The 17865-nt window shown below is 41.9% G+C and overlaps 1 protein-coding gene across 1 annotated transcript in view; it reads right to left on the bottom strand.

Annotated features, from left to right (window-relative positions):
- The window catches only part of LOC136878724 (cytochrome P450 4c3-like), a gene marked incomplete at its 5' end in the record, with an annotated part of 108104 nt that overhangs the window by 77020 nt on the left and 13219 nt on the right, over window positions 1-17865 (bottom strand). The gene's annotated exons all lie outside the window — the stretch shown is intronic.

Genomic DNA, 17865 nt, shown 5'->3' with positions numbered 1-17865 from the left:
TTGTAATTTTACGATACATTCAACTGTATAACCTATCCAACACATATGCCAGTGATGCCTCGTTTTTTTTACCTAACGGACGACAAAACAGCCCTACAACAAACGGTACTGGTCCGCCTCTGCCACCCCCAGAGGCCCGGGTTTGATTCCCGGCTCTGCCACAATATTTGAAATGTGGTACGAGGGCTGGAACGGGGCCCACTCAGTCTCGGGAGGTCAACTGAGTAGAGGTGAGTTTGATTCCCACCTCAGCCATCCTGGAAGTGATTTTCCATGGTTTCCCACTTCTCCTCCAGGCAAATGCCGGGATGGTTCCTAACTTAAGACCAGGGCCGCTTCCTTCCCTCTTCCTTGTCTATCCCTTCCAATCTTCCCATTCCCCTAAGGCCCCTGTTCAGCATAGCAGGAGAGGCCGCCTGGGCGAGGTACTGGTCATCCTCACCAGTTGTATCCACCGACCCAGAGTCTGAAGCTCCAGGACACTGCCCTTGAGGCGGAAGAGATGGGATCCCTCGCTCAGTCCGAGGGAAAAACCGACCCTGGAGGGTAAACAGATTAAGAAGAAGAAGCAAACCACATCACATACGAGTGTTAAGGTACTAGCCCAACTTAAGAATTGTTAATAGTCCGCCTCTATGGTGTAGCGGCTTAGTGTGATTAGCTGCCACCCCCGGAGGCGCAGGTTCAAGTCCTGGTTCTGCCACGAAATTTGAAAAAGTGATACGAGGGCTGGAAGGCGGTCCACTCAGCCTCGGCAGGTCAACTGAGTAGAGGTGGGTTCGATTCCCACCTCAGTCATCCTGGAAGTGGTTTTCCGTCGTTTTCCAATTCTCCTCCAGGCAAATGCCGGGATGGTACCTTATTTAATGTCACGGTCGCTTCCTTTTCTATCCCTTCCAGTCTTCCCATCCTCCCGCAAGGCTCCTGTTCAGGATAGCAGGTGAGTCTGACTGGGCGAAGTACTGGTCATCTTCCCCAGTTGTATCCCCGACCCAAAGTCTGAAGCTCCAGGACACTGCCCTTGAGGCGGTAGAGGTGGGATCCCTCGCAGAGTCCGAGGCAAAGCCGACCCTGGAGGATAAACAGATAAAGAATAAGAAGAGGAAGAAGAACGCAATTTGAATCAAACGCAACATAAATCGTGCAGTAGCGGCTCACTCTAAAGGGCAGAGGGGTATATGCCCCTCAAGCTAAGTAACTCTTAATGCATGGTTTTATAAGTACTGGCAAATTGAATGATGAAACATTCAGTTTTGATATTAGGCGCCGCATACAGCTAGTGCGTCAATGTTTTCGCCAGACACGTACTTTGCTTCCACCGGCGGGCTCTTCGCTGGCTGGTCATGCTGGCCCTCCATCCACAAATAAAAATTAGGCCTTCGTTCATAGAGCACTTGATCCAGATGAAGAAGCGTTACAGTAAAAAAAATTCTTCTTCTTTATCATTTTATGGGTTTCGCTTCACAAAATTTGAAATTCGCTCACACTACCCGCCCACTACTGCGAATTTTGGCTCCCCCGCCCAAGTCGCCTTGATTACAGAAAATTACTTCCACCAATCACGAAATCTGAAGCCACCATAGAAGATAAAGAGTAGGTATATAGGACTATATCACAGAACTTACATTGTTCGTGGGTAAAAGAGCAGGGGCTGCGAGTAACGTCCGTGTGTTTTGTACGTGCCATCTGTCAGTATTCAACTAAACTGTTAGAATGGCAGTAATAGTCGCCGATTTGAATTTGTATTGCGTACTACTTCCACCACCGTCTCGATCCTCTTATACTGCCTGCTCTATGCCACTAGTTTAACACAGGAAGGTGCGACTACCAATATTTCTCCAAGTCGCCGTAAGAGTGCAGCAGTAGACGCACCAATCTTCGCTGTCTGTGTGGGGTATAGCACCGTGTTATTGGTGCATGAATGTGTGTGTGAAAACCTGAGTTATTTCGTACAATGAGTAAACGTGTCTGGTCACTTCCGTTCGTACAAGAGATATTTTGTATACAACTGTGAAATGAATTGAGTGCGTGTGAGAATGTTTTCATTCCCCGGGCCACCTGAAGGGTTACGCCCTCCCTCTGGCCGTGAGCTTGGGCGGGTTGAGAAGATTTAATAGAAGAAGGAGAGGGGAAAGGAGATGTGAGATTAAGGAGTGGGAAGGCCAGGCGTCTTTCTTCTTTTTTTCTTTTTTTTTCTTCTGCCTTCTTTTTTTTTTTTAATTTTTTAATACAAAATGGAGATGAAGCTTTATTGAGCAGCAATACAATGCTATATGACGATGTGACGGAAAAAATGTAGGGCTAGGAGGTGGTAAAAGGAGGAGAAGTTAACACAAGGGAAGTGAGTAGAAGATGGAAAAGATCCGGGTTGGGTAAAGGAGGCATAAAGTGGTTGGAAGATGGTGGAGCGGTGAGATGAGGACGAGGAGATTGGGGAGATGGGACGGGCCGGGGACGACTGGGTAGTGTGTGATTACGGTGCGATGGAAGCGGAGAAGAATGAGAGGGTTCAACCCTATGATAGCGGCCACAGATGTGGATGCCCTGGTCTATAAGGCGTTGGACGTCGGTGTGTGTCGGCAGCTGGAGTCTCACCAGAAATGTGGGACCGTCGGAGTTATAGATGCGGGATGCTGTCTTTGACAGGTACTCCGGCCTGGCGAAGGTCACGGGTGCTGGCAGCAGGCGCTACGTTGGGGTCCATACTGCGCAGAACACAGCTGTAAGTTGAGGTATGATCGGCTGGCGGTGGTGGCGAAGATGAACGTGCCGCATTGTCAGAAGGTTTGGTAGAAGTTCCCTCGTAAGACGGTGGTTGAGACGTTTCCTGGCGACGTGGCTGCTCAGGGTTGGGAGGGAGAGGAAGAGAGATCAGGAGAGGAGATGAATGGGACAAGGTGGTAGTAGTAATAGAAGTCATGGGAGAAAGTTGCATAGAAGTAGTAGTGATAGTGGTAGTAGTCGTAGTAGGGACAGGTACGGTAGGCAAAATGTTGGGAGAGATAGGAACAGAGATGGGAGTAGTTGTGATGGTGTTAGGTGTGCAACAAGAAGATGATGGAAGTGGGGGTGGTGTATACGGTGGAGGCGGGCGAGCAGCAGGCAGTACAGGTACTTGAGCGTTGGTGTGTGCTGGTATAGATGATACACGATGACGTCTGCACTGGATAACCACGCCGGTAGCTCGGACGGAATGGCTGGTACTGGCAGAATGGAAATGAAGAAGAATCTCCGGTGCAGGAACTGAGCCCTAATAGAGGCGAGTGACACTGAAGACACCGAGCGGGCGAAGTTCATTAGCGATGTCTTCAACCGATAGAGCTGGATCAACATCACTTACGAGGAGAGTAGACATGGCTGGCTGGGGAAGGCCGTCAACCCAACTTGGGGACAGCCAATATGCTAATTGGCTCGGCGAGGAACGAAGTATAGATGTGGCGTCCTCCGGCCGATGAAAAATACAGGAAGAGACAAAGGAGCGATGAGTCCTCGTACAGAAATCTCCTCGTGTGTGTATGTATATATCCTCCCTCGAAATGAATTAATCATGTTATGCTTATAGATATTTCAAAAGTGATTTTAATGTGTAGGTACTTATTTCTTTCCGTTTGTGCAAGGTATATTTTTTTATAGTACTGAAACTTCAGATTCTTTCTCCGAAATATTCAACTGTTGTGTACGATTTTGCCAATCTCGGCAAGGTGGTTCGCAGCCAGAAAAGATACGACTCCATAAAATACCGTCTAGAAGGGAATTAAGAGGAAAGCGGATGTCGGCTTTATCTAGGCAAGGACCTAATAAAGGAAACAATTGGATATCTTTAGATTACTCTCACATCTGTGCCTTTACATCTTATTTCAGAAGGTGATGGAGCCTCCATGGCTCAGGCGGCAGCGCGCCGGCCTCTCACCGGTGGGTTCCGTGGTTCAAATCCCGGTCACTCCATGTGAGCTTTGTGCTGGACTGAGCGGAGGCAGGACAGGTTTTTCTCCAGATACTCCGGTTTTCCCTGTAATATCTCATTCCAGTAACACTCTCGAATATCATTTCATTTCATCTACCATTCATTAAACATTGCCCCGGACGAGTGCGACAGGCTTCGGCAGCCGGCACAATTCCTATCCTCGCCGTTATATGGGGGCTTCATTCATTCCATTTCTGACCCCGTCGAATGACTGGGAACAAGCTGCGGATTTTTTTTCAGAAGGTGATTAAAGCTGTGGAGAATAGTGGATTCCTTGTAATAAGAATTGTAACGGACAATCACAAAACAAACGTCTTCATGTTTAGACATTTTGGACAACCTCAGATATCCAGACGATAATATTTCAATCAAACTAGAAACAGGAAATAAAATCCTAATTTGCGGGTACTTGGTTCGTGTTGCTGAAGAGAGGATGGAGTGTGACATTTTTGTCAGCAACATCTCACTGCCTAGAGCTTGGACACCGCTAAATGGAACTGATTACGCATTATGACAGAGGAGGAGTTCGATGCCCAAAATATTGTTTTGTTGCTCTGATGAAGTACGGTATCTACAGGAGTTCGTTTAAGCTGCTGTGCCCTATTGTCGAAGTCCTTCAAACGTATGAGTGTAATACGAGGACTTGCGGCGTCTTCCCATTCAGAATGTGTTTTGTTACAGTATGAGGTCAAAGAACATCAGCTAACTGTTAGTGATATTATCCTAACCAAGTTCGTAAGACCAAGGACCAAGGGGGAAGTTTTCATTCCCCTTCCCGAAGGGAAGGGGCGGGCCACCTAGAAGGTAACGCCTTCTCTCTGGCCAGGAGATTCAGCGGGTTTGGAGGATTGCTGGAGTTGGAAAAGAGGGACGGAGCTTTGTATTGGTGAAGGAGTTGGGAGGGGGTCTTGACCTCTCGGCTAAGTATTTATTGATCTTCCAATATATATAGTACTTTACAGTATTTTACAATATTTTGATTTTTACATTTGATATTTACATTTGATTTTTACATTGGTGGTTGTTTCATGCTTTTGTCTTCCTCTTCTTTTTCTGAGTTGTTAAATGCTTTAATTATTGCTGGTTACATGATGGATTTGTATTTGGATGGATATCCTTAATTCCCGGATTTTTTTAAATTTATTGGGGGGTTATAAGGATATTTACAATGTATGTTCCTAACTTGTGAATTACATGAGCTGAATAAATTTTGTACAAAGAATTTTTACAGTTTTTACAGTATATGGCTATTTACAATGAGTGTTCCTAACTTGTGCATTATATGGGCTAAATACTTTATGTAGTAAGGATTATTGCAGTTTTTACAGTATGTACAATTTAAAGTTATTTGATGACATTATGTATAGGATGGATTTACAGTTTTTACAATTTTGGTATTATGGTGATGTGTACAGTTGTTACAAGGTTTTGTTTACAGTATTTGTAGAGTTATAATTCTATTGTTTGTACAATATTTACATATTCATTGGCTTATAGTTCTTGCCCTTACGTTCAATGGGGTTTTGCGTTTGCTGATGTACCCTGATTCTGAAACACAATTAACACAAGTTAGTAAAGTTGCTTAGGTTTCTGCTGACTGGGAGAGGGGGAGCTCGGTGGGGGCTCATGGGTTTTGCTTGGTGTCTTCGGGTGGATATGAGTTTGGGTTTTTTGGGGTGTTATGGTGACTTGGCTGATGGGTTGGACATCACAGCCTGTTCCTCTATGCGTCACCCCCATCGGGTGGGTGGAGGGATCGGTAAAGATGGTATGGAGTTTCGGTGAAGTGAGGATTGGGGGGAGGTTCTCCGCGGAGTAGTAGGTTGAGGGATGGGTTATCCCGATCTAGGGCTCGGCGGTAGGATCGTTGGAATTGGGTGAGGACGTAGGTGTCGAGTGGTGGGAAGGGGAATATTTCAAGGAGGTCGGCCGTGGGGTATCGGAAGGAGAGTCGGAGTGCGTGGCGGACGGTGCGGCGTTCGATGGAGAGTAGGGGTTGGTGCAGGTTCGGGTGGGATTTGGCAACGGCCGCCCAGGTGATGAGGCCTTAAGTGATTAGGGGTCGGAAGTTCGTAAGACCTCTATCAACTGATATTGTATTGGCAAGAACACAAAAAGTAGGTACCACTCCAAGCCTTCCTCCAGGAAAATCTTTAATTTGTGCATGAAGAGACCAACTGCGACTTCATACAGGTAATATTGCTGATATTTAATATACTGATGCAATTTACGAGCTTCAATGAACATATGACCGTACCGCATAGTGTTTTGTAGGCTGTCGTCATTAGAATAAGTTTGGAACATCTTGCGGAGAATTTTTGTCGCAGCCTAGTCGCAAAAAGCCTCGCATAGAGCAGGCAGTATAGGAGGATTGAGACGGCGGTGACTACTTCCTAGCGAATTTGGATTTTTACCGCGTTCTACTTCGTAACGTTTGGCGGCAAGGATCGATGATTTGAAATTTTAGAGGGACGTACTTCGTAGCGTTGCGCAATAACCTGCCACTTTGTTTACTTTTTGCTGTCAGTGAAATATGAGTACTAATTCTAAAAATATTGGGGAACATATGCAATTAGTCCCTGGAAAGAAGGAGGAAGTAATGAATCGCTGTTTGGAACCTCAGTGTACTGCAAGCTTCCATTTCAAAGTAGATTTAATAACACATCTTGAGGAAGAACATCAAATTCATAGCTCTAAGCAAGAGTTGATATTTGATTCCTTCCAAGGTAATATATTTCTTTCCCTACATACTCTATGTCACTTAAACATTCAATTATAGTGCGCAAACTTTTTCTTGAGCCCTAGTTCCCATTGAGCACTATGGAGCTCAGGGCTCAAGAAAACGTTCGAGCACTATACATATTTTGCTCTGTCAGATTCTGTTATTAATTTATGGTTTAAAAAAATGACTATTCATTGGTGATTTAAACATGCACAATGGTGCAATGCACTAGTTTATTTACATCATCATCATCTTTATAGACTGTTCAGCGTTCAGTCTGAAAACCTCTGTGAACTTACTATACACCTCCACAATCCTATATTTCTAACTAGCTCTCTGACCAGGTTTAGTTCCATACATCTTATCTTTCAATTTTTAGAAACCGAGTCTAACCATCATTGTCTTGGTGTCCCTGTACTTCTCTTATCCTCCATGATCACGTCCTTTTTTTTGTTTTTTTGTTTTGTTAGGGGCTTTACGTCGCACCGACACAGATAGGTCTTACGGCGACGATGGGATAGGAAAGACCTAGGAGTTGGAAGGAAGCGGCCGTGGCCTTAATTAAGGTACAGCCCCAGCATTTGCCTGGTGTGAAAATGGGAAACCACGGAAAACCATTTTCAGGGCTGCCGATAGTGGGATTCGAACCTACTATCTCCCGGATGCAAGCTCACAGCCGCACGCCTCTACGCGCACAGCCAACTCGCCCGGTGATCACGTCCTTTAAAAGGTACATTGTGAGTTCTGTGGTGAACTTAGTAGTTTGTGATGTGAAGGAATCATTTTCTACTGTAATCCATGGTGTGCTTTGTTTGCGTTTATACGCAAATTTAAATGTCAGATGTTGGCTTCTGATGTCATAATTTAATTGTAGTGACCTTCAACAAGTTAACTGTGAACTATGACATCATAAACACGGCTACCGTGGCTAAATAGTCTTAGAGCTAGGCAAATATTTTCATTTAATAATCACTTATTTCTTCTTTCTATTTTCCCTTTATGCCCTCACAGGCGTTGGGTATAATCACTTACAAATTGTGAAAAATCATTAATTTTGCACATAAGATCCTTCTTAGGATATGGTAAGATTTGCCCTTACGTTAAAAAATTTCTGAAACCCAAATTAGCGATGGTCAGCTTCTTTACCGGACCCGTCCATTATTCTCCTAGGTAACAAATTCTCCTCCATTTGCCTCACATGGTCCACCACCAAATCCGGTTTATGCATACGGCTTCATTAATAGAGTTCATTCCTTTATCTCTTTATTCCGAGTGCCCTGTTGCCATTGTTCCCACCTGCTTTTTTTTTTTTTTTTTTTTTTTTCAGCAATCAATCACGCTATATTCATGTTTGTTACTTCTAACGTATGGATAATACATTCTGAGTCCACCCAGCTTTCACATCCATAAAGCAGAGTTGGACTGAAAACAGACTGGTGTAACCCCTTGTGGGTGGGGGACGCAGATGAAGAATACACCCATGGTATCCCGTGCTTGCCATAAGAGACGACTCAAAGGGGCAACCTAGGTGCATAAATGGATTGCGGCTTTAGTACCATGTGTTGTACCGCCTGTGGATGGGAGGGACTGAATACATCCGCAGGTAATTCCTGCCTGTCGTAGAAGGCAACTAAAAGTGTCATGTGACCATTGGTCCCCTCTTTATCATTTTATTTTTTCTTGAGGTTTAGTTGTAGACTGAATCAAAATTCTGATGTGTGTGCAGCTTGGGGAGAGGCCTCTTACATGTGTGATGATGCTCAAAAGCCTAGATGGTATTCCAAGAGTCCAGTTGGATGTGAGCGCCATGTACTCAGCAGTAGTATCTGCCTTACAATGCAGGTCCCTGCACAGCCTAATGTCAGAATGACTTATTTCTTTTTAAATCTATACTTACCACTCTATATACGCAATGGGGTACATGCTATTGCAAGTGATTTGAAGAAGAGAGTCCTTTTGCTCATAGCCTTAGTCAGCCTGTATTAGGCACTGTTCAACATTCGACCCCGGGCAATACCTGGTACAACCAGGTGGGTATTACCTTGGCAGCTTGGTTCGGCTACAGCGGCCCCTTATCGGAGTCGGTGGCATTTGGGGAGGATGTTTCTCGGCATGGCTTCAAAACGTTTCAGGTCTGCCCAGATTCATCCGCCACCTGAAAGCATGGGATCCAGCTTCCCTAGGTTCCTGCGTGCAACCAGAACTGATGGGCAAGATTTCAAGGTGGTGAAGTCTGTTTTGTTCTGTAGATACACTGAAGGTGTCTAAAGCAAACTGCAAGACTTAAAGAAAATGCACAATTGTGGTTTGGTATTCAAGACTCGCACTCCACTTCAAGCTGATTAGTTGCTCAAGTGCGACCACTTTGGCAAAATCCCCATCAAAGTGAAAGAGCACAAACCCTCGAACCTGGTTTGTGGAGTTATCTACCACTGTCATCTTATCTTGAACGACAGTGAGTTGTTGGAAGACATGAAGCACTGTGGCGTGACACACATCCTAACATCCATTTCTGATACACCTTCTTTTACATTTACAAGCTTCTCTCACTTTATCATTCCACCAAGATGTTTGCTTTTTCCCATCTTTACACAGAGTTGTTCCTAGTTATTCCATTGCTGTTTCTACTACAGCATCCCTGTACACCGCCCATTTTCTTTCTATATCCTGAATTTACTTACTGTCTTTTGTTTTGAACTTTTTTAGTAATCATATTCATGACTTCTGTCTAATTGCCACATCCTGCAGATTTTCCCCCCTTATTCATCTGAAGACATATTTCAGTTTCTCTATCCTAGGACTAGAGATATTTAGTTTGCTACAGATCAGATAATGGTCTGTATCATCAAAAATCCTTGGAATAGCTGAACATCCTAACAGATTTCCTGAATAGAAGGCCGGTTATGATAGTCTATTATGGAACCGGTGCTCCTACCCCCCATGTGTAGCAGTGAATAGCCTTATGCTTGAATATTACCACTGAAGTCCAGTAAAGGTTTCCCATTGCTATTAGCTTCCTGTTACATATCTTTCTCACATTTACCCATCACCTTGTTATATCCTTCAGTTTTATTTCTATCTCTCGCAACAAAAATGCCTAATAGCACTATCTTATCTTTGTAGTTGATCCAGACTATGATGTCACTCACCGATTCATGAAACTTGTCAACTTCATCCTCATCTGCACCCTCACACGGTAAATATAGTGAGATAGTTCTCATACCTACTAATTCCTCCAACTGATAAATCTACCCACATCATTTGCTCATTTACATGCCTAAGAGAAACTATGTTGCATGCAATACTATTCCTGAGGAAAAGTCTTAAATCCACACTCTGCCATTCCCTTTTAACACCTATTAAACCCCAAACCCCACGGCACTTAACGCCCTTCATCAAAGGGCCTTGGCCTGCCCAGCGACCACTGCTCAGTCTGAAGGCCCGCAGATTACGAGGGGTCGTTTAGTCAGCACGACGCATCCTCTCGGCTGTTATTCTGGGATTTTGAGACCGTGTTTAACACCTATTAAGAACACTTTATAATTGAATAACTCTTTGTCATAATCTACCCTTACCATAATATCATTAACTCATAACCCATACAGATTTGCTGAATCAGCCAGTTGTACTTTCTTCCATAAGCCCTATTGAAATTGATAGCACCCCATCAAATTCCATTTCTTATACAAAGTTCTTTCCAAGGAGTCCTTCACCTGTCAAATGGAAGTGGGACTCTGTTACTCCCGTAGGTCTGATGCTTGCTTAAAATGTTCTGAGGGTTCTAGGTAAATATTCTGTGAAGCAGGATGCTACCCTACTTACACATATTCCCAGTGAGAATTTCTTCTCTAATGGATTAGGGACCACTGGTGGATTGTAGTCTAGCTAGAGACCACCGGTGGATTGTACAGTCCTAGCCACTTGAGAATAAGGGGGTCCATGACTCAAAATATGTCCGAAATGTCCACTGCTATTCTATAGCAATTAGTATCCTGACTCTCAGAACCACTTACTAGGCCACTCAGCCATTGCCCATAGTTCAAGAACTAGGACGTGACTAATGCAATCCACACCATGAACCATTCTGGATGATTTTATAATGCAAAATTAATAAGCTTGCAGATATGTGATAGTTATTTAAACTCTTTCTTTTCAGATTTTGAAGAGTGGCTGAGACAGAAGCAACGAGAAAACAACTCACAGTATTATCGCAGGACAAGAAGAAGAAGAACCGATGGTTCCGAAATTATTTACTATGACTGCAATCGCTCAGGAAAGTCTCGTGAATGTAGAGCACCAAGGCAGAGAGCTTCTAAAGCACAGGGATCTCCAAAGATCAATCCAGGTTGCACCAGCCATTGGAAAATGACAGTGGGGGGAAAAAACAAATGTAGTGTTTTGGGCTACTCATAATGGTCATGGGCAGGAGATAAAACATCTCCAACTTACAAAGGCAGAGAGAGAGTGTTTAGCAGGTCAGATGAGTTTAGGTCTGCCTGTCAAAACGGTGCTAAATTCTGTTCGGGAAAATGTTGGCTCTGAAGTGAAGAGATCTGACCTTGTAACAAGAATCGACCTGCACAATATAAGAAAAGAATTCAATTTAAATATTTTTCAGGGCAGCGTCATGTAAACGATTCCTGTAGTGTTGACATTTTTGTGCAGGAATCACTGAAGCTTGGGGAACAAAATCCTGTGATATTTTACAAAAAACAGGGGAATGAATCACATGAACTGTCAAGGAATGACTTTTGCATTGTGCTTATGAATGAAGCACAGAAGCATATGCTAATAAAATTTTCAAGGAATGCCATCTGTATAGATGGAACACATGGCCTAAATGGTTATGACTTTGAACTAACAACTGTATTAGTATTAGATGACTACAACGAAGATTTCCCTGTATTTTTCATGTTTTCGAATCGAAGAGACTATTATATTTATGAATTACTCTTCATGAAAATTAAGGAAAGAACTGGTTCTTTATATACCAAATTCTTTATGAGTGACATCACTGAAACGTATTACATGGCATGGAAGAGTATCATGGGAGAGCTAGGTCATAGATTGCTATGTCTATGGCATGTGTTTAAAGCATGGACTGAGAATTCATCCAAAATTAAAAATGCACAAAAACGGGAAAAGGTCATGACTTCCTTGAAGATTCTTCAATCTCTTCCTCATCAAAAGGATTTTTCACGGGCACTTGAAGATTTTTGTGAATAATGTGCACAAGATCCAGAGACCCAAAACTTTGGTTTGTATTTTGGAAGATATTATAGAAGTATTCCGCAGATGTGGGCAAAATGCTTCAGAAGAGGTTGTGATATAAGCACAAACAGGCATCTAGAAAGAGTTCACAGAACCATAAAATATGAATATTTGGGAGGTGTGTGTGTTAAAAGACTTGATAAGAGTATACATACTCTCTTACAGTTAGTGCGAGATAAGGAATTTGACAGAATACAGAAATTAATAAAAGGCAAGCACCATAAATATTTTAAAGAGTTTGGAAAGAGGCATGAAACTGCACTGGCAATGCAGGAAGGAATAATTCATGAAAATGAATATGACTGGAAAGTTGGCATGTACCATGTTGAGAGAAAATTGCTGGAGAACTGTTGTCAGTTGCTCTGTGATAAGTGCAAAATCTGTGTGCATGCATTCTCCTGCAGCTGCCCGGATTATCTTACCAGAACCATGATATGCAAACATGTCCACTACTGTATTATGCATTTAACGCAAAACCTTGTTGGTACCTCTCAACAAGCACTTCCTTCTTCCCTAGAAAATGAAGGTTGCTTAGAACTGCAATGTCACATGAAGCAATTGCACAAACCTGCAGAAGCTACACCAGAAAGTATTATGGAAGAAATTAAAAAACCAATTCAGGTAACGATAGGCAAATTAGAACTACTTCAAAATGATAAGTATAAGCTAAAAGAAGTTCTGAAGCAGCTTAAAGCTCTTGAAGGTTTTACAGCATCACTTTGTTCCAATGACAGTCAGAAAGAAACTTGCTTTTCACCAACACAAACAATAGAGTGTGAACCTCCAAACATGAAGGTTCAAAAGCAGTCATTCTTCTCGACAAAGAAGTCATCTACAAAAAAGCTTAAAAAGAATGAAGTGCAGGATAAAACCATTGCTTCCACCATAGTGCATCCACAGCTCTATCATTTGCAAGAAGGTGATAATGAACATAATTATGCTGGTTAAAGTTCTTGGCCAGTTTTGTTTAGTGTCATTTCTTTTCTTCATCTTCCTCAAGTGTTATCATTCACTTTTTAAGTTCATTTACAAAACAGAATAAAGATAAACCCACACTGATACATAATACACCTCTCATTACTGGTGGAACAACTGTTGGATTGTGGTTCAGGTGCTATTGTTTTTTATATGTATGTGGAGTAGATGATGGACAGTGCTTCTTCTTTTTCTTCCTCCTTCAGTAATTCAGTCTAATGACTGGTTTGCCCCTGCGATGCATCTTCCCCAACTGGCTCAGTCCTGTGCAGTATGATTTGCATCTGCATAGCTCCTGCATCCTGTGCTACCAGTGTTATTGTTTATTTTAAATATGTGAAGCAAGTGATGGACTATACTTCTGGTGCTACTGTTTATTTTGTACATGTGGAGCAAGTGAAGGAAAGTGCTTCTGATGCTATTGTTTATTATATGTATGTGGACAGTGCTTCTTCTTTTTCTTCCTCCTCGAGTAATTCAGTCTAATGACTGGTTTGCCCCTGCGATGCATCTTCCCCAACTGGCTCAGTCTTGTGCAGTATGTTTTGCGTCTGCATAGCTCCTGCATCCTGTGCTACCAGTGTTATTGTTTATTTTAAATATGTGAAGCAAGTGATGGACTATACTTCTGGTGCTACTGTTTATTTTATACATATGGAGCAAGTGATGGAAGGTGCTTCTGGTGCTATTGTTCATTTTATACATATGGAGCAAGTGATGGATCGTGCTTCTGGTGCTATTGTTTATTTTATACCTACAGAGCAACTGATGGACTGTGTTTATACTGTAAAGCTGTTGTTTATTTTTGTTTTTAATTTGTAGGTGGTTCACGGTGTGGGTTACTGCAGTCATGCCCTAGTTTGTGAAGGATGGGCAATGGCTGCGTGGCCTTTTAAGTGGTCCTGAGAGTCGGGATACCAGTTGCTATGGAATGGGAGTGGGCATCTCAGACATAATCTGAGTCATGGCCCTCGTTGTGCTCAGGTGGCTAGGACTGTACAATCCACCGTGGTCCCTAACGCGTTTGAGGAGAGAACCTCAGTTGTACTATGTGTAAGTGGGGTGGCATCTTGTTTCACTAATTTACCGATCTCACAACATTTTAAGCAAGCCTCAGACCTACGGGAGTAACGGAGTCTCACTCCTAATTGACAGGCGAGGGACTCCTTGGAAACAACTTGCTGAACAAAATGGAATTCGATGGGGAGCTGTCAATATTAATGAGGCTTATGGAAGAAACAAAGTAGAACTGGCTGAGTCGGCAAAGAGGATGCATCTGGATGTGCTAGGAGTAAGTGATATTCAGGTAAGGGGAGATAATGAGGAAGAGATAGTAGATTATAAAGTGTACTTGAGGGGTGTTAAAAGGGGGAGGGCAGAGTGTGGGGTAGGGCTGTTTGTCAGGAATGGTATTGTACATATTGTAGTTTCTTTTAGGCACGTAAATGAGCAAATGATGTGGGTAGATTTAGCAGTTGGAGGAATTAGGACGAGAATTGTCTCAGTGAATTCATCATGAGAGGGTGCAGATGAGGATGAAGTTAACAAGTTTTATGAAGCACTGGGTGACATTATAGTCGGGGTCAACAGCAAGGATAAGATAGTGCTAGTGGGCGATTTCAATGTGAGAGTTGGAAACAGAACTAAAGGATACAATAGGGTGATTGGTAAATGTGGGGAAGATAAGGAATCTAATAGCAATGGGAAGCGTTTACTGGACTTCTGTGTTAGTGTGGGATTAGCAGTTATGAATACTTTCTTCAAGCATAAGGCTATTCACCACTGCACATGGGAGGGTAGAGGTACCAGGTCCATAATAGACTATATCAGGACCACTACCAGATCCATAATAGACTATATCAGGACCACCACCAGGTCCATATTAGACTGTATCAGGACCACTTCAGGAAATGTTAGGAATGTATGGGATTTTCAGGGATTTTTCAATGATACAGACCGCTATCTGATCTGTAGCGATCCAAGTATCTCTAGGCTTAAGATAGAGAGAGTGAAATCTGTCTACAAATGAATAAGAGCAGAAAATTTTCAGGACGAGGAAATTAGACAGAAATACATGGATATGATTAATGAGAAGTTTCAAACAGTGGACAGTGAGCAGGTTGAGGGTATAGAAAGAGAATGGGTGGCATACAGGGACACTAGTAGAAACAGCAAGGAAATGCCTAGGAACAACTGTGTGTAAAAATGGCAAAAAACAAACATCTTGGTGGAATGATGAAGTGAGAGCAGCTTGTAAACATAAAAAGAAGGCTTATCAGAAATGGCCCTAAACAAGGGCTGATGCAGAGAGGGATTTGTTGGTTGTGGGAAAAATAATGTGCTACATGTCATGATGTGTGAGAAATGACACACTTAACTTAGGTATGTTTTTGGGCTGGAGATCTATCTGGAATTAGCATCAAAATTTTCTGACACTACTGTAACTGAGGCAAGCAGTTTCATCATGTAAGTATACTAGGCCAGCAGTATCATATATACATTCCTATAAGAACGCAAGCTTTGTGAGAATGATTATAATTTACTACCCATCGTACTTGGTAGCGATTTGAACATTGATGTGAAGTCAGCACTTGGTCAAGAGTTTCTCTCCTTCAAGTGTGATAGACTGGCCCTTGAATTAAATGATGACCCAGCCATTTCCACTATGAGGAGTAGTACTTGTGCCAATGCTGTGTTCAGTCGCCATGTAAACCAGATAACAACTCAACAGCACGTTTTGTACTTTCCCTATCATTCACCATTACACCGAGTATAACTTACGTACCCCAACCTATGACTGTAGATAAATTTATGAACAAATCTTTGTTTCATTCCATCAGTATTGTATTTTTTCTTCATGAAAAATACTTAATCACACCTCTACACTCGTGTGCTCCATTACAGAGAAGCGCACTTTTCACTCATACATTTTCTCTGCTACACAAAAGATCACAGAATTGTGGAAATGAACTTGCTCTCATCTAAAAACATATCCATGATTTTATGCTTCTCTGTGAAGTGGAGAAAATGTACCAGTGCAAAGTTTTTTTTGTACGGAACTTTTGATCTCAAAATGTACTTTGCACATTTATGCACTATACCTATCTTATTATTATTATTATTATTATTATAAAAGTGTTTTAGCTTGTACAGTTAAACTTATAACTAGAGTGTGGCTTGTACAGTACCAACTCACAAAACTTCTTTATTTAGAAATAACACAAGTACGTTTTTTTCTTTATCTTCTCCTGCTTGCCCATAAACATACTCAAAATTATGTTTCATGATCATTATTTGCATCACAATTTCATTGCACCCTCCTCTAGCTTTGTAGAATATGTTCACATGTCACCAGATCAGGCACGTCAACTTTCTTCCATTTTCAATGTTATGTATGACTAACATTTTCATGCCAAGTTTAACACTTTCTTTAATGGCGATTCTGAACATAAAGGTGGTAGTGTTTCACGTTGGTACTAACAACATAAGACAAACAGTTACAAGTCCAACATAGTTGGGTTCTACCGGGCGAGTTGGCCGTGCGCGTAGAGGCGCGCGGCTGTGAGCTTGCATCCGGGAGATAGTAGGTTCGAATCCCATTATCGGCAGCCCTGAAAATGGTTTTCCGTGGTTTCCCATTTTCACACCAGGCAAATGCTGGGGCTGTACCTTAATTAAGGCCACGGCCGCTTCCTTCCAACTCCTAGGCCTTTCCTATCCCATCGTTGCCATAAGACCTATCTGTGTCGGTGCGACGTAAAGCCCCTAGCAAAAAAAAAAAACATAGTTGGGGATGTGTGGGATCTGGTAAATGCAGCATGGGTAAGTTTAAGGAAGCAGAGACTGTTATTAGTGGAATACTGTGTTAGGCATACCGACTGGAAAGTGATTGGGGATTTAAATGAGACTATGGAGTGGGTATGTGGGGAACTGGGAGTTAAGATTTCTAGATCGTAAACTGCAGTGGTACATATAAGTTAGGAAATTTCTTTAGAAGGGTAACAGGGTGGTACACTGAGAGAAACGGGGTGGCCTAGGGAGCGGTGATAAGGGTACAGGGAACTGGAAGTCAAGTAAGAATGACATAAAAACGTTAGTGCTGAACTGTAGAAGTATAGTAAAGAAAGGAATAGAATTAATAGATATATACTTGCCAGATATTGTAATAGGAGTTGATTCATGGCTGAGAAAGGATGTAATGGATGCAAAAATTTTCTCACAGAACTGGAGTGTGTTACATGTAATCCTTCTCATTGTTGGTCCATATTGAATTTTACGTCAAGTCCAAATAGCACGTGTATTTATTAAAAACCACCTATTCAATACAATGTAAAGTTCTTATAATTAAGATTTATATATTGTCATAATAACATTATTGGGACATGTTTCATCCTCTAGCTGGGCATCATCAGCCTTATCTCGTACCTCTTGATCATTAATCAGGATCCTGATTTTGTACAAAATGTTACATAGATACTATTTTATACAGAGTTAAAGAAGTCCATATTACATGTTCTTAATTAACAGTCTGAGAATTTGTGTAATAAAAATTTCTAAGAAATCACCTTGGCTGAAATGGTTATTTACTGTTAAAGAGATCGTATAAATAAAAATTACTATTTATTGACTGACTTGTCCATTCTTCAAGCTTAGTCTGAATGTCTATGGCTAAAATTGTATTCCTATATTTATTTATTTTTTTAAAATACTATAGAACATTTGTTTTAGTTTAGGACACTGAATAAAATCTGCTTAAAAACTTTTCAAACTGGTTGTGGTTGTAATAAACTGTTGCCTTATCAAAAGTTTTTGCAATCCTGCGTACAAATCATTGATGCTAAACTGTCTCTTGTGGCCGCCGAATGAATATTTGTTTTGAAATATAAGGTTGTTTAACAATCTAGAAGATGATATGTTGACATAAGTATAATTA

This window comes from Anabrus simplex, chromosome 8, assembly GCF_040414725.1.
Source record: "Anabrus simplex isolate iqAnaSimp1 chromosome 8, ASM4041472v1, whole genome shotgun sequence".
NCBI classification, from domain to species: domain Eukaryota; kingdom Metazoa; phylum Arthropoda; class Insecta; order Orthoptera; family Tettigoniidae; genus Anabrus; species Anabrus simplex.
This window is presented reverse-complemented; position numbering and strand designations above follow the sequence as displayed.